Source organism: Schistocerca serialis, chromosome 1, assembly GCF_023864345.2.
Source record: "Schistocerca serialis cubense isolate TAMUIC-IGC-003099 chromosome 1, iqSchSeri2.2, whole genome shotgun sequence".
NCBI classification, from domain to species: domain Eukaryota; kingdom Metazoa; phylum Arthropoda; class Insecta; order Orthoptera; family Acrididae; genus Schistocerca; species Schistocerca serialis.
The window spans coordinates 872,321,845-872,335,778 of record NC_064638.1 but is presented as its reverse complement, the minus strand read 5'-3'; positions in this window follow the sequence as shown (position 1 = coordinate 872,335,778).

The window sequence follows — 13,934 nt, the reverse complement described above, 5'->3', positions numbered from 1 at the left end:
AAGGAAGTCTTTAACTGGTTCAACTTTTGATATAATTTTATTTGCTGTCGCCAGTATTTGGTACATGCCTAAATTATACTGTTTAAATTGGCTTCTTCTTCACTGTCTTGACTGTGCATTAAGGAATAGACAACATTAATGTTATAAAGATGACTGGGGTAATATCAATGTTCTAACTGCATTTTTACCATGGAGCTCTGGTGCCATCTGCTTATTCTGACTCCAATAAACAATGGTTTTCGTGGCACTTTGGATTACATATGAACATAATAACAATAACTTTATTGTCTTTCGGCCATTATAGCAATAGACAACATTACACACATAATATAATACAGTTGATAATTTAAAAGAAACAAGTGGCTAGTTATTATCATTACAGTTTTATGTTGGGGAGCTTGGAGGTTATGGACACTCAGTGGCGAGGTTATCAGCGTCATTACTCTCATTAAAACGAACGAACGTGAATCAAACCTCTAAAATTGTTGCACACTCATGCACTCTAATTGACCACACGACCACTCCATCTTACATGCGCTAAACCAATGGTGAAAGAGTAAAAGCAGTTATGCATAATATAAAATACAAGTAATACGACAAAGGAGCTAAAAGAAAGGCGCATGGAAATGTCACTGTCTGATCACTTACAAAAGACATGGCACTCAGATAATCGAAACAGACAAGAAGTTTAGCTTTGGAAGAATGTCTCACCTGCTCCAGTGCCCAAAAGATCGCTTGTAATTCTGCATCGATGACAGTAAAGTCTTGAGACAGTCGAACTTTGAGGACACGATCTGGGAAAACAGCAGAGCAACGAGCAAAGTCCAGCTGTTTAGACCAATCCTGAAGAAAGCCATATAGTTGTAGTGCTCATATAAAATGTCAGAAAATATCGCATTAAAAACAGAAGAAGGCGTGCAATCTCTCCTGTAATGCACCAAATTTAAAATTACTCTGGGCCTTTGCTGAAACAAGGGCAGCAGACAGTTAAACTGTGGATTTGGGGTTGTACTTGCTCCACACCGAGTGTCTCCAGCACACACCGCTAGTGGATCCCAAATGGCATTGTGGCTCATGGACTGTTGGAGAAAAATCGTTCCAGACATGGACGAGCAACAGTACAGTACATGGGTGAAGTCAGAGCTGGTTCCCCAGTCTCAGCACAGAAACTGGGTATGCGACTGGTCCTGTAAGCAATCTTAGTCAGCCTAATACCCTTAAGGGTAAGAAGGCCTCACTTACCCATACACTGTGCATCCATAATCCAGCTGTGAACGCACAAAAGCCTTATAAAACTGGAGAAGACGTGCCCTGTCTGCCCCCCAAGACCTGTGGAAAACGCACTTTACGTTATTCAGCCCCTTCTGGGTTCTAGCTTTCGGATCCTTCAGGTGTGATAACCATGATAACTTGAAATGAGGCCCAGAAATCTCACTGTTTAAAATGTAGAACGGAGTCCCTCCAATGCAAGTCGGGTAAATTAGCAATACGATGAGAACGATTAAAAACGATTCAAATGAACACACACACAATTACCAGCAGAAAACTGAAAAGCCGTCTTTGCAGCCCACTTCTCTAACCTCTGCACCGCAAGTTGCGTCTGATGGGTCGCTGTTACAATATTGGAGGAGGAACAGGAAACAGCAAAACCATCCACAAACAAGGACCACCATACAGGACTCCTTACTGCAGATGTTTATGGTTAAAATACTGCCTTGAGGACACCATTCTCCTGCTCAAATCTATCTGATAGCATGTCACCAACTCAGGTCCTAAAAAGGGAAGAACCATATGAAGATGAGGCGGTGGCCCACAGTTGGACAAGTAAAATATGTCTCCAAGTAGTGTTGTACGCCTTACTGATAAAGAAGAATATGGCAATACAGTGATGTTTACGTAGGAAAGACCGTTGAATAGCCGCCTCTAATGGGCTCAGGTTCTCGATAGTGGACCGAAGTCTCCAGAATGCACACTGAGAGTGGCTAAGAAGTGGTCTGTTTTCCAACACCCAGACCAGACGCCAGTTAACCATTTGCTCCAGGGTCTTTCCCACACAACTTGTTAAGTCAGTACTCTGGTAACTACTGGGATATCTGTGGTCCTTTCCAGGTTTGAGGAGAGATATTGAAATTGCCTTTCTTCAAGAACTGGGGAAATTACCCGTTTGTCATATTAAATTAAAACATTCGAGGAGGATTTCCTTTGACACTGCTGGCAAATATCGAAGCATGCCGTACAGGATCAGATCCTGATTAGGTGCAGTATCACAAATCTCAGACAGCTCCAGTTCAAGCTCCAACATGGAGAAAGGGTAGTTGTAAGATTCGGAATTGCCCCTATCTTCAGTCGCATGGTAGTGAAGAAGCGCCAGAGCCTGGCTTTCATTGGCTGTAGCTTTTGCAAAATGACTGCCCATCATCTGAGCAATGTCCCTGGGCGTTTTTTGGAAGAAACACCAGTGCCTAGCTTTCATTGTCTGTAGTTGTTGCAAAATGACCACCCAGCATCTGAACAATGTCTCTGGGCATTGATTGGAGACACCCCTGGTTCAGAATTGTAGCTATTGGTACACAACTGTGTTTACTGGAAATCCTCCAGATGACTTCCCATACTTTTGTAAAGTAAGTGCACAGCTCCTGAGACATCACAAGGTTCTCCAAGACTCGACCATTGGGGTAAGTATAGCTTGAGCACAGAAATAATTCATTAGGGTAAATGGGCGGGGAAGTTGTTCAATAAGGACTGCGAGTGCCTCAGAGTTTATTGGATCCGATGGAGGTAAGTACAGGGAGCAGATAGTGATCCTGTGATTCGTGTGAATTTCAATGGCTACAGCTTATAGGTCAGTAACCAAGGGCAGAGCAGAAGGTGGTGTGTGGTATTGACAAACACAGCAACATCTCCCTTGGCTCTTTCGCTAGTCAGGTCATCCTTACAGTGGACAGTATTGCTGGGTAGCACAGGGGCATCAGTGCCTTTAAAACGTGTTACCTGTAAACACAAGCGCAGGGCTTGTGCTTGTGCCAGAAGTTTGTCCAACATGTGAACCCTGAACCCATTCATGTTACTCTGTAGTCTGGGAGCCCTTTATCACAGGGGTCGCACCTACACCCTGTATTCCCACTATAGTGGGGAGCCCACAGCAGGTCGAGGGTTAGCGTACTGCAACATGGTTGCCCTGGGCTGACTTCGAATTCTTTTGCTCTGAGGCAGGAACACCAGAACAGTCATGACATCGACAATGTCTGACAGTCTACTGCCTGTTTTGGTCTGTGGTGGAAACTTCCCATTTTCTTTCTTGGCCTGGGATGGCTTTGTGGGAACTGCTGGAGCAGTGACAGAAGTTATGGTGGATTTTTTTACAAGACTCTGCCTTTGGAGATACTGGGACCTCCACAACTATGGTAACTGTGGCTTTCTCTGATGTTCTCAGAGGAGCTACAGGCTCTGAATCAACTGCAGCCTGACAAGTAAATTGACAAACGCAGGTTTTACTGCTGACACTAGCAACCTCCATTTGCATAGAAGCATTGGGTGTAGAAATAGTCCTCTTAAAGGCCAATGCAAAAGATGTAGTGAATGTGGGAGGCCGTATGGCCTTTTAGATCTTCTTTGCCTCACCATATGGGATGCAATTTCATGTTTTAATTTTCTGCATCTTCCCTTATTCAAGGAAGACACTTCAGTTACTACTGCAGACACGGTCATCCCAGTGCAAACTTCCCAGGTGAGGAGCAACCAACTCCATCATGGCCAGCCTTACTACCTTTGCCAAAAGTAGCTTTACCCTTACATTCTAAGGTGGTATACCTCAAATGCTGGAATTTAAAACAGCACATTGAGTTGGGGACATAGGGCCAAACACTTAGGTGAAGGAAACCTGCCTTGATGTTCTACATGAGTTTTCTGCAATTGAAGATAAAGATGAGGGAGTCAGATTTTACCAAATCCCCATTTACCCTTTTCAATATATTCTGCACATCGATGATCCCTTCTTGAGTCCGCTCATCTTTCAGTTTCTCCTTAGGCATGTCTACCAGATCTCTACAAGAACACAACACCTCTTCTGTAATTTGAGGTGTTGTGGAGCTCCATTTCGATGGCATATACTTCAAGACATTCTTTCCTTGATCCACTTCACGAATTGCTAATTTTTTTGCTGTATAAATGGAGGCTTCACAAGGAATTGAATATCTCCCCACAGTGTTTGTTATGGGCAATAGAACACATACTCTGTTCCTTCTGGTGTTTTGGTGCCATCTGCGTATATTTATACATAACTTATCCACTTATTTTCCATGACAGATAATGTTGTCTGTTTGTTCTCAGTATCATTTTCCATTGTGAGCGAATAATATACCTTGTTAGACAGGGAAACTGTCTAATACGGCTAGCTGTTTCCCTGTATACCACTGTCTTATATATATATATATCTTTACTCCTGAAATGACTTTCAAGTAGTTCATATTGACAACAAACATTTACCAACTAAAGACATGTATTTTGAGTGAAGACTAACGAATTTATACTAAAGTCTTTTTACAAATTGTTCTTTTCTTGGTCCTTCACTGATGACTCTTGTTGTTGCCAATTCCATGACTCTCCATGACTCTCCTTAAACAGCCCATACAGTGTTGGGAGCTCTATGCTGCATTTGCTGTTTAACATAATGGTGTCTGCTGGCTAACTCCAACTTCCACATTCCACCCAAGGAGTACCTCAGACAAGTAAGACAGTATAAAACAAATATTCGCATTAACACATAACATCATATGTGTACAGTACATATAAATAATGCACATGCAAATGATTTAAAAATTATAATGTTTAACATAAAATTAACTGCTAATGTATGTGCTCATTTACAGATGGAGAGGATACAGAAAAATTCTCAGTCTGGCATTCAAGGGAAATATCCTGAATTTAATTCAGCAAAAATTCTGTAACCTCCCACAAGGCATGCCATATAAGTGAGTAAATATGATACTATTTTTAAGTACTCTAATTCAAATAATACATATTACAATCATTTCATGTATATACAACAATATTTGAACATAAATCATATTTGACTTTTCTTCAGTTAATTAATTAATTATTCTTCTACTCAAAACATTCATAAATTCTTGATTTTGCATTAGGAAACGACTATTTTATGAATTACCTCGTGTAATCATAAACATTCTTCTTTGTATTACTGTCCATAGTCATTATTATTCTTTATTTATTCAAAGTCAAATAACCATAAGGACTCCAATGAAATCAGTTCTGGTAATTAATGGAATCAGTTCAGTTAATGTCAAAATATTTTTATATTGCGGTAATTTCTGTTAATATTATAATATTTCTATATATTCATGCATTGTTATTCTTGCTTCAACAGTGTTGGTTAAAGTAAGCCAATGCAACTAGCCTTCACTGAGAGGGATCTGATTTATGACACTCTTCCATTTGTTGTAACAACAGTGTCTACTGCCCTTTCAGTGAGCATACCATAGTGTATTTACTCGATTCACTTCATTTACATTAATGCATTATACATTTCGTTCATGTATGGTATTCAGTAAACCTCCATAAAAGTTCATTTTAGAGCCAAAAAACCAAAAAAATAACGACTGGAAGCTACTTTGACATTGCTCCAAACAGTCACTCATTTAATCCCTTCTCAAATTCATTAACTATTGCCAAATAATAATGTGCATGACGACATATATTAAGTTAAGCTAACAACCCTTAATCCATTAGTGGCCAAAACTTTATTAGTTTATTTTTTAACTTTTTCGACATTAATGTGATACTCTGATGATAAATTAAAAAATAGTGTTTCATATAATTTCAGTATATTAGTACTGTAACTGTAGGCTGTCCCGTTTTTTTAACATTGGAAAATTTAGCTATCAAAATGCAAATATTAATGTTGGTGTAGAAAAGTATGAAACACTTTATAAACAAAATAAAAGCACTATTTTAATAGTATTGAGTGTCTATTCAGTATGAAATAAAACAAAACACAGCTTTATACCTATTACACATTTTGTCGTTTTTTTCTTGCAGTATGCATGTCTATTCTGTGTTGTAATTGGGACAACAGAGCGGTTTCCTGAATCTAAACATAATTCTTTCCTCACTGGTACTCCCATCAGTTAGCTTCCTTGTTGTCCTCTGCATTTTGGTGTTTATCCTATTTTCTTTGAAAGGTACAAAGGGCATTCAAAAAGTTTTGCACAGTCGTTAGTAATTTTTTTGTTTTTTCCAGGAGGAGAAAGAAATGTTTTGGGAACATACTTGGAACATATAGCTATACATTGAACCCACTCGTTGCAGCTTACATCAGCTGTGACACATCTGGCCCAACATTCTTTTAATGATGTAAATGCACTTTGATAAAATTCTGGGGATTAACTTTTACACCATCGTTTGACACAGGAAATAAGGTCTTTCTCACTATGAAATGTTTTACCACGCAGGTGGGCCTTCAGGCGACCAAAGAGGTAAGTCAGACGGAGTCAAATCTGGACTGTAGAGAGGATGAGGAACAATTTTCCAACACATTTTCTTGATTTTCTCCGGCATCATAAGGGATGTATGGGGTTTGGCATTTTGATAGTGTAGTATGATGAGCTGACCCTGAAGCTGTGGTCTGTGTCGTCCCCATAAACAGGGAGCAACTTCCTATGAATTGATGTGGCAGAGTCATCGCCAGCCTCGAAGAGGAACTCAATCACAGACCATTGTCGCAACCAAACATCTTCATGGTCCATTATGGCTCATCTGTTAATAAAAGGAAAATACTATTATATACCAGCTTATAGCTAAATGTCCCGAGTATATTCACAAAAAATTTCATTCTCCTACTGCAAAAAATAAAAAAATTGGAGATGACTGTGCAAAATTTTTGAACGCCCTTTTTGCATCACTGTTCTCCCTTGGACATCCAAAAGTGAGAGTTTCTCATCTGAATTAGCAATCTGATATCTGTACGATGTGTTTACTCAGCGATTATCACTCATCTGGGTGAATAATGGCCACCACAACTTCTTTGATATTGTACCCAACCTATAAAGCAATATCTGGTTGCCCAGTAGATCAACGTATGTTCCCAGTACATACTTTTATGGGAAAGCTTATGATAACCATTCAGAAATAGTATGTCTATAAAGGATGCTAGCTCTTCTTTGGCTAGAAGAAAAGTTATGTTGTTCTGTTTGACAAGCATAGATTTTCCATTGTTCGCTAATAATATTCACTAATTGCTCAGGAAAAAATCCTGAAACTCCTGAGGTGATGTCTTATTTGCTAGACATTTTGCAATGTAATTTTCGTTGCTCTTACCTGGTTCATTAGTATCTGTGTATGTTGGTTCACATGAATAGCACTCATATTTGCGTTTTTTGGTGTGTTTTGTGTTTTCCAGTCTGTGTCCTAATGTTTTTCATTGCGTAGCATCTGGAGGTAAATCGGTGACGTTAGCTTCATCCCTTCTGATTATAAGTTGTAAAGTACCTGCTACATCCCATACAGTACAGTCATAGTTCAGTGGATTTTCTTCAGTGTCTCCTTTGTCTGTTATTTCATCTATATTGAGTAGAAAAATCACCAATTTTAAGCCATCAACATGGTCTTCACTCACTTCATAGCTCTGCAGTTCTGCTAGAACTTCGTCAGTTGTAAGTCCACACTGCGTATTTTGTATCCAACTGAAATTGTAAAATGGAAATGGTATATTCAATTCTATTACTTAAGCCTGAAGAAAGCTTCATACCACATAAAGAAAGCAGATCTTTACAATGTAAATAATAATTTTGGTATGTAAGATGTGTGCAAATAGGGGCATCTACATAGAAGTGATAATAAAACATGCTATTGTTCCATTACTGGGATGTATAAAACAAATTGATATTGCACTTACTTCAGGAAATCTGAAATACACTGGACATGGGCATCTGTACATTCATAGCAAACGCGCCCAGACGCTTAAATCACTGTTCATTGTCATGCAGAATCTACCAGCAGGCGTACAGTGCAGCAAAGTGTGAATATAGAAAATAGGCAAATTAATTCGGTTCTTAAAGTAATCTAATTAGAGGAAAAGTGTTTCTTTACAATTTGCAGGCATTACAGCAGTCATTTCAACCTTTAGATACAACAATCGAAGCTGAAAGTTTCATTGCTTTGGCAGAAATAAATAACACATTCGTGTCCCAAATAAGGGGCAATGTTAAATAACAGGTTAATAAAAGTGACACAAACCAAACCATATCATTGGGTAAACACAAAACAGTAGATATTCCCTCCACACAAAACCCACAATGTTTAGTGTTATCATCATGTAAGTACAGTATAATTCTTTACGAGATGTTGTCATTTAATAAATTAAACCTATAAAGATAAACAGAATTACATGTCAGTAATCTCACTCTAGAATCTTTTCGTTGGATTGACTAAGTCATTAATTTAAAATAGTAATCTTAACCCAGTAAATTATTAGGGCAGTGATACTCTCATTTAATTAGAGCATATCTCTTTTTGCAGAAGATTCCCAGGAAAGATTTTCTTTCATCCAGCATTGCCTGTACCTCTACTTTCTTTTTTTTTGAGTCATTGGTCTTCTGACTGGTTTGATACGGGCTGCCACGAATTCCTCTTCCATGCCAACCTCTTCTTCTGAGAGTTTCACTTGCAACGTACGTCCTCAGTTATTTGCTGGATGTATTCCAATCTCTGTCTTCTTCTACAGTTTTTGCCCTTTACAGCTCCACCTTGTACCATGGAAGTGATTCCCTAATATCTTAACAGATGTCCTATTACCTTGTCCCTTTTCCTTGTCAGTGTTTCACACATATTCCTTTTCTCTCCGATTCTGTGTAGAACCATTCATTCTTTACTTTATCAGTCCACTTAATCTTCAAAATTCGTCTGTAGCAGTATATCTCAAATGCTTGATTCTCTTCTGTTCCAGTTATCCCACAGACCATGTTTCACTACCATGCAATGCTGTGCTTCAAATGTACATTCTCAGAAATTTGTTCCTCAAATTAAGGTCTATGTTTGATATTACTAGCCTTCTCTTGACAAGGAACTCCGTTTTTGCCATTGCTAGTCTGTTTTTGACGTCCTCCTTGCTCCATCCGTCATTGTTTATTTTTCTGCCTAGGAAGTAGGTAGTGAAATTCCTTAACATCATTTACTTTGTGAGCATTAATCCTGATGTTAAGTTTCTCACTGTTCTCGTTTCTGCTGCTTCTCATTGCTATCGTCTTTCTTCGAATTATTCTCAATCCATATTCAGTGCTCATTCAGTTCAGCGTATCATGTAACTCCTCTTCACTTTCACTCAGGATAGCAATGTAATCAGCATATCACATCATTGATATCCTTTCACCTGGAATTTTAATTCCACTCTTGAACCATTCTTTTACTAGCATCATTGCTTCTTCGATGTACAGATGGAACAGTAAGGGCGAAAGACTACATCCCTGTCTTACACTCTTTTTAATCCGAACACTTCCTTCTTTGTCATCTACTCTTATTATTCCCTCTTGGTTCTTGTACATATTGTATATTACCCGCATCTCCCTATAGCTTGCCTCTATTTTTCTCAGAATTTCGAACGTCTTGCACCAGTTTACATTGTCGAATGCTTTTTCCAGGTTGACAAATACTATGACTATGACTTAGCTTTTCTTTAGTCTTGTTTCTATTATCAACCACAACGTCAGAAATCCCTCTCTGGTGCTTTACTTTTCCTGCCTTTCCTAAAGCCAAATTGATCATCATCTAACTCACCCTCAATTTTCTTTTCCATTCTTCCATATATTCTGTGTATTCTTGTCAGCAACTTGGATGCTTGAGCTGTTAAGCTGGTTGTGCGATAATTCTCGTACTTTTCAGCTCTTTCAGTCTTCGGAATTGTGTGGATTATGTTTTTGAAAGTCAGATATGTCGCCAGACTCATACATTCTACACACCAACGTGAATAGTCGTTTTGTTGCCACTTCCCCCAATAATTGTAGAAATTCTGATGGAATGTTATCTATCCCCTCTGCCTTGTTTGCTCTTCAGTCCTCCAAAGCTCTCGTGAATTATGATTCTAATATTGGGTACCATATCTCTTCTAAATCGATTTCTCTTTCCTCTGCTATCACATCAAATAAATCTTTCCCCTCACTGACGCCTTCAGTATACACTTTCCACCTATCCGCTGTCTCCTCTGCATTTAACAGTGGAATTTCTGTTGCACTTTTAATGTTACCACCGTTGCTTTTAATTTCACCAAGGGTTATTTTGACGGTCTTACATGCTAAGTCAGTCCTTCCAGCAGCCATTTCTTTTTCGATTTGTTCACATTTTTCATTCAGCCATTTCGTTTTAGCTTCCCTGCACTTCCTACTTATTTCATTCCTGAGCGACTTGTATTTCTGTATTCCTGAATATTTTTGTACTTCCTTCTTTCATCGATTAACTGAAATTTTCTTCTGTTACCCATGCTTTCTTCGCAGTTATCTTCTTTGCACCTCCGTTTTTCTTTCCAACTCCTGTGACTGCCCGTTTTCGAGATGTCCATTCCTCTTCAACTTTACTGTCCTCAGAGCTATTCCTTATTGCTGTATCTACAGCATTAGAGAACTTCAAGTGTATCTTGTCATTCCTTAGTACTTCCATATCTCACTTCTTTGCATATTGATTCTTCCTGACTTATCTCTTAAACTTCAGCCTACTTTTCATCACTATTTCATTGTGATCTGAGTCTATATGTGCTCCTGGGTACGTCTTGCAATGCAGTATTTGATTTCAGTATCTCGGTCTGACAATGAAGTAATATAACCGAAATCTTCCTGTATCACCCAGATTTTTGCAAGTATACCTCCTCCTTTTGTTATTCTCGAACATAGTATTCACTATTACAAGCCGAAATTTATTAGAGAACTCAATTAGTCTTTCTCCTCTCTCATTCCTTGTCCCAAGCCCATATTCTCCTGTAAGCTTTTCTTCTATTCCTTCTCCTACAACTACATTCCAGTCCCCCATTACTATTTGATTTTCATCTCTCTTTACACCCTGTATTAACATTTCAATATCCTCACATACTTTCTCTGTCTCTTCAACTTGAGCTTGCGACGTAAACATGTATACCTAAACTACCATTGTCAGTGTTGGATGGTTGTCGATTCTGATAAGGAGAACCCTGTTAGTGAACTGTTCACAGTAACACACTCTCTGCCCTACCTTCCTATTCATAACGAATCCTACTACCATCATAAATTTTCTGCTGCTGTTAATATTATCTTACATGGCCAGAAATCCTTGTCTTATTCCCATTTCTCTTCATTGATCCCTACTGTAGCTAGATTGAGACTTTGCATTTCCGTTTTTAGATTTTCTAGCTTTCCAACCACGTTCAAGTTACTAAGCTGTTGGCTAACTGTATTGAATTTCGTGTTCATACTTGTCAGTAATTGCTGTAACAGCGCATTGGTGATACTATTGTTGTTGTTATAAGCTGTGCTTTGCATTACCGATAGTCAGTGTCCGTACTACGTTTTCAAAATACATTGCTGTTTCACCTTCCTCTGTTTCGTACAGCAGCTCCTGAAGACAGATATTGACTGTGGATATTGTATCACAAACACAGTCCCTCGGACTGTTCAGAGATGTCAATAAGCCTGCCCAAAGATGTAAACAACCATGCATGAGCAGCGCCTATTAGACGGAGGGTACCAACAGCCGATCAGTTCCATGTTCATGTAGTTCAACCGCGCCTAGACGGTCAATACCGCGGTTCGATCGAGTCCGCATTGCTACTTTGTGCCAGGAAAGGCTATCAACAAGGGAAGTGTCCAGGCGTCTCGGAGTGAACCAAAGCGATGTTGTTCAGACATGGAAGAGATACAGTGAGACAGGAACGGTCGATGACATGTCTTGCTCAGGCCACCCAAGGGCTATTCATGCAGTGGATGACAGCTACCTACGGATGATGGCTCGGAGGAACCCTGACATCAACGCCACCATGTTGAATAATGCTTTTCGTGCAGCCACAGGACGTCGTGTTACGATTCGAACTGCGCGCAATAGGCTGCATGATGCGCAACTTCACTCCCAACGTCCGTGGCGAGGTCCATCTTTACAACCACGACACCATGCCGCAAGGTACAGATGGGCCCAACAACATGCCGAATGGACCGCTCAACATTGGCATCACTGTCTCTTTACTGATGAGCGTTGTATATGCCTTCAACCAGACAACCATTGGAGACGTGTTTGGAGGCAACCCGGTCAGGCTGAACGCCTTAGACACACGGTCAGCGAGTGCAGCAAGGTGGAGATTCCCTGCTGTTTTGAGATGGCATTATGTGGGGCCGATGTACGCCGCTGGTGGTCGTGGAAGGTACCATAACGGCTGTATGATACGTGAATGCCATCCTCCGACTGATAGTGCATTCATATCGGCAGCATATTGGTGAGGCATTCAACTTCATGGACGAAAATTCGCGCCCCCATCGATCACATCTTGTGAATGACTTCGGTCAGGATAACGAAATCGCTCGACTAGAGTGGCCAGCATTTTCTCCAGGCGTGAGCCCTATCGAACATGCCTGGGATGGGTTGAAAAGAGCTGTTCAGGGACGACGTGATCCACCAAACACATTGAGGTATCTACGCCAAATCGCCCGTGAGGAGTGGGACAATCTGGATCGACTGTGCCTCGATGAACTTCTGGATAGTAAGCCATGACGAATACAGGCATACATCAGTGCAAAAGGACGTGCTACTGGGAATTAGATGTACTGGTGTATACTGCAATCTGGACCACTACCTTTATTCTATGTTGATCTCTATTCCAATTTTCTGTACAGGTTCCGGAACTCTCGGAACTGAGGTGATGCAAAACTTTTTTTTACGTGTGTATGAGAGCAAATCAAAACCAAATGTGTAATACTACAAAGAAAGTGACCACTACTGTCAACGAACTACACAAGGGCTATGAAGGTTCACCATTGACTGTAGAGGAACTAACATTAAGGGTAGAAAACTTGGAATTAGAGCCTGAATGTGACAAAAGAGAAAGAGCTCAGATAGGGAAAAATTTAGACGATATCACCAAAAAACCAAAAGCAGGTACCTTAGATCAAAGAAGTACATTAGTGCAGAAGGTAGTATCTGAATACAAAACGTATGTACACATTGTAGAAGAGACCACGAAGAAAAGGGAAACTTAATCATCAAATGAAGTAGGTCAGGTTGCTAATATTCAGTTGCTTGTGCCCAAGACAGATGCGTGTAATAGTTACTCACATCTTGTCACAAGCCCGATAGCGAGCGCAAGTGAAGATTGCAAAATTCGTAATTTACCCTCAGCAGTACCTACAACACATGCACAGTTGTCACACAGTGCTCCGCACACATGTAACAACACACCAATGCTTGATAATGCCGCATGTTTAGCATCCATCTTCATAGATGAACGCTTGCTTGGATATAGGCAGTTTCCTACGTATTTGACAGAGTGGATGAAGCCGGTAGTTTTTATCAGTGCATTCCACAATGTATTTCCGCGTAACTGGACAGAGGCTCAAAAGATAAAATTTGTTGTTGGTTACACCCAAGATGACGTTCTTTTGTGGACCACTGAAATGGTAGAACGTTGTCACAGTTATGAGCAAAAGGAATGTGCTTTCTTATACAAGTACTTGTCGGAAGCCATTCAAGAAAGATTAAAACGTGAAGTCTTTAATCTGGCTCCATTTCATAGTTTGCAGGGTTATTTCGAAAACTATTTAAATGAGAGCAGATATTGGACCAATTCCATATCACTGGCGGATGTATTGAAGATATTAAAGAGCCGATTTTGGCCACACATAAGGGAAAAACTAGTGACCACACCAAAACACGACACTGAGTACTTTCTGTCAGTTTTGCATTCCACTGACCAGATT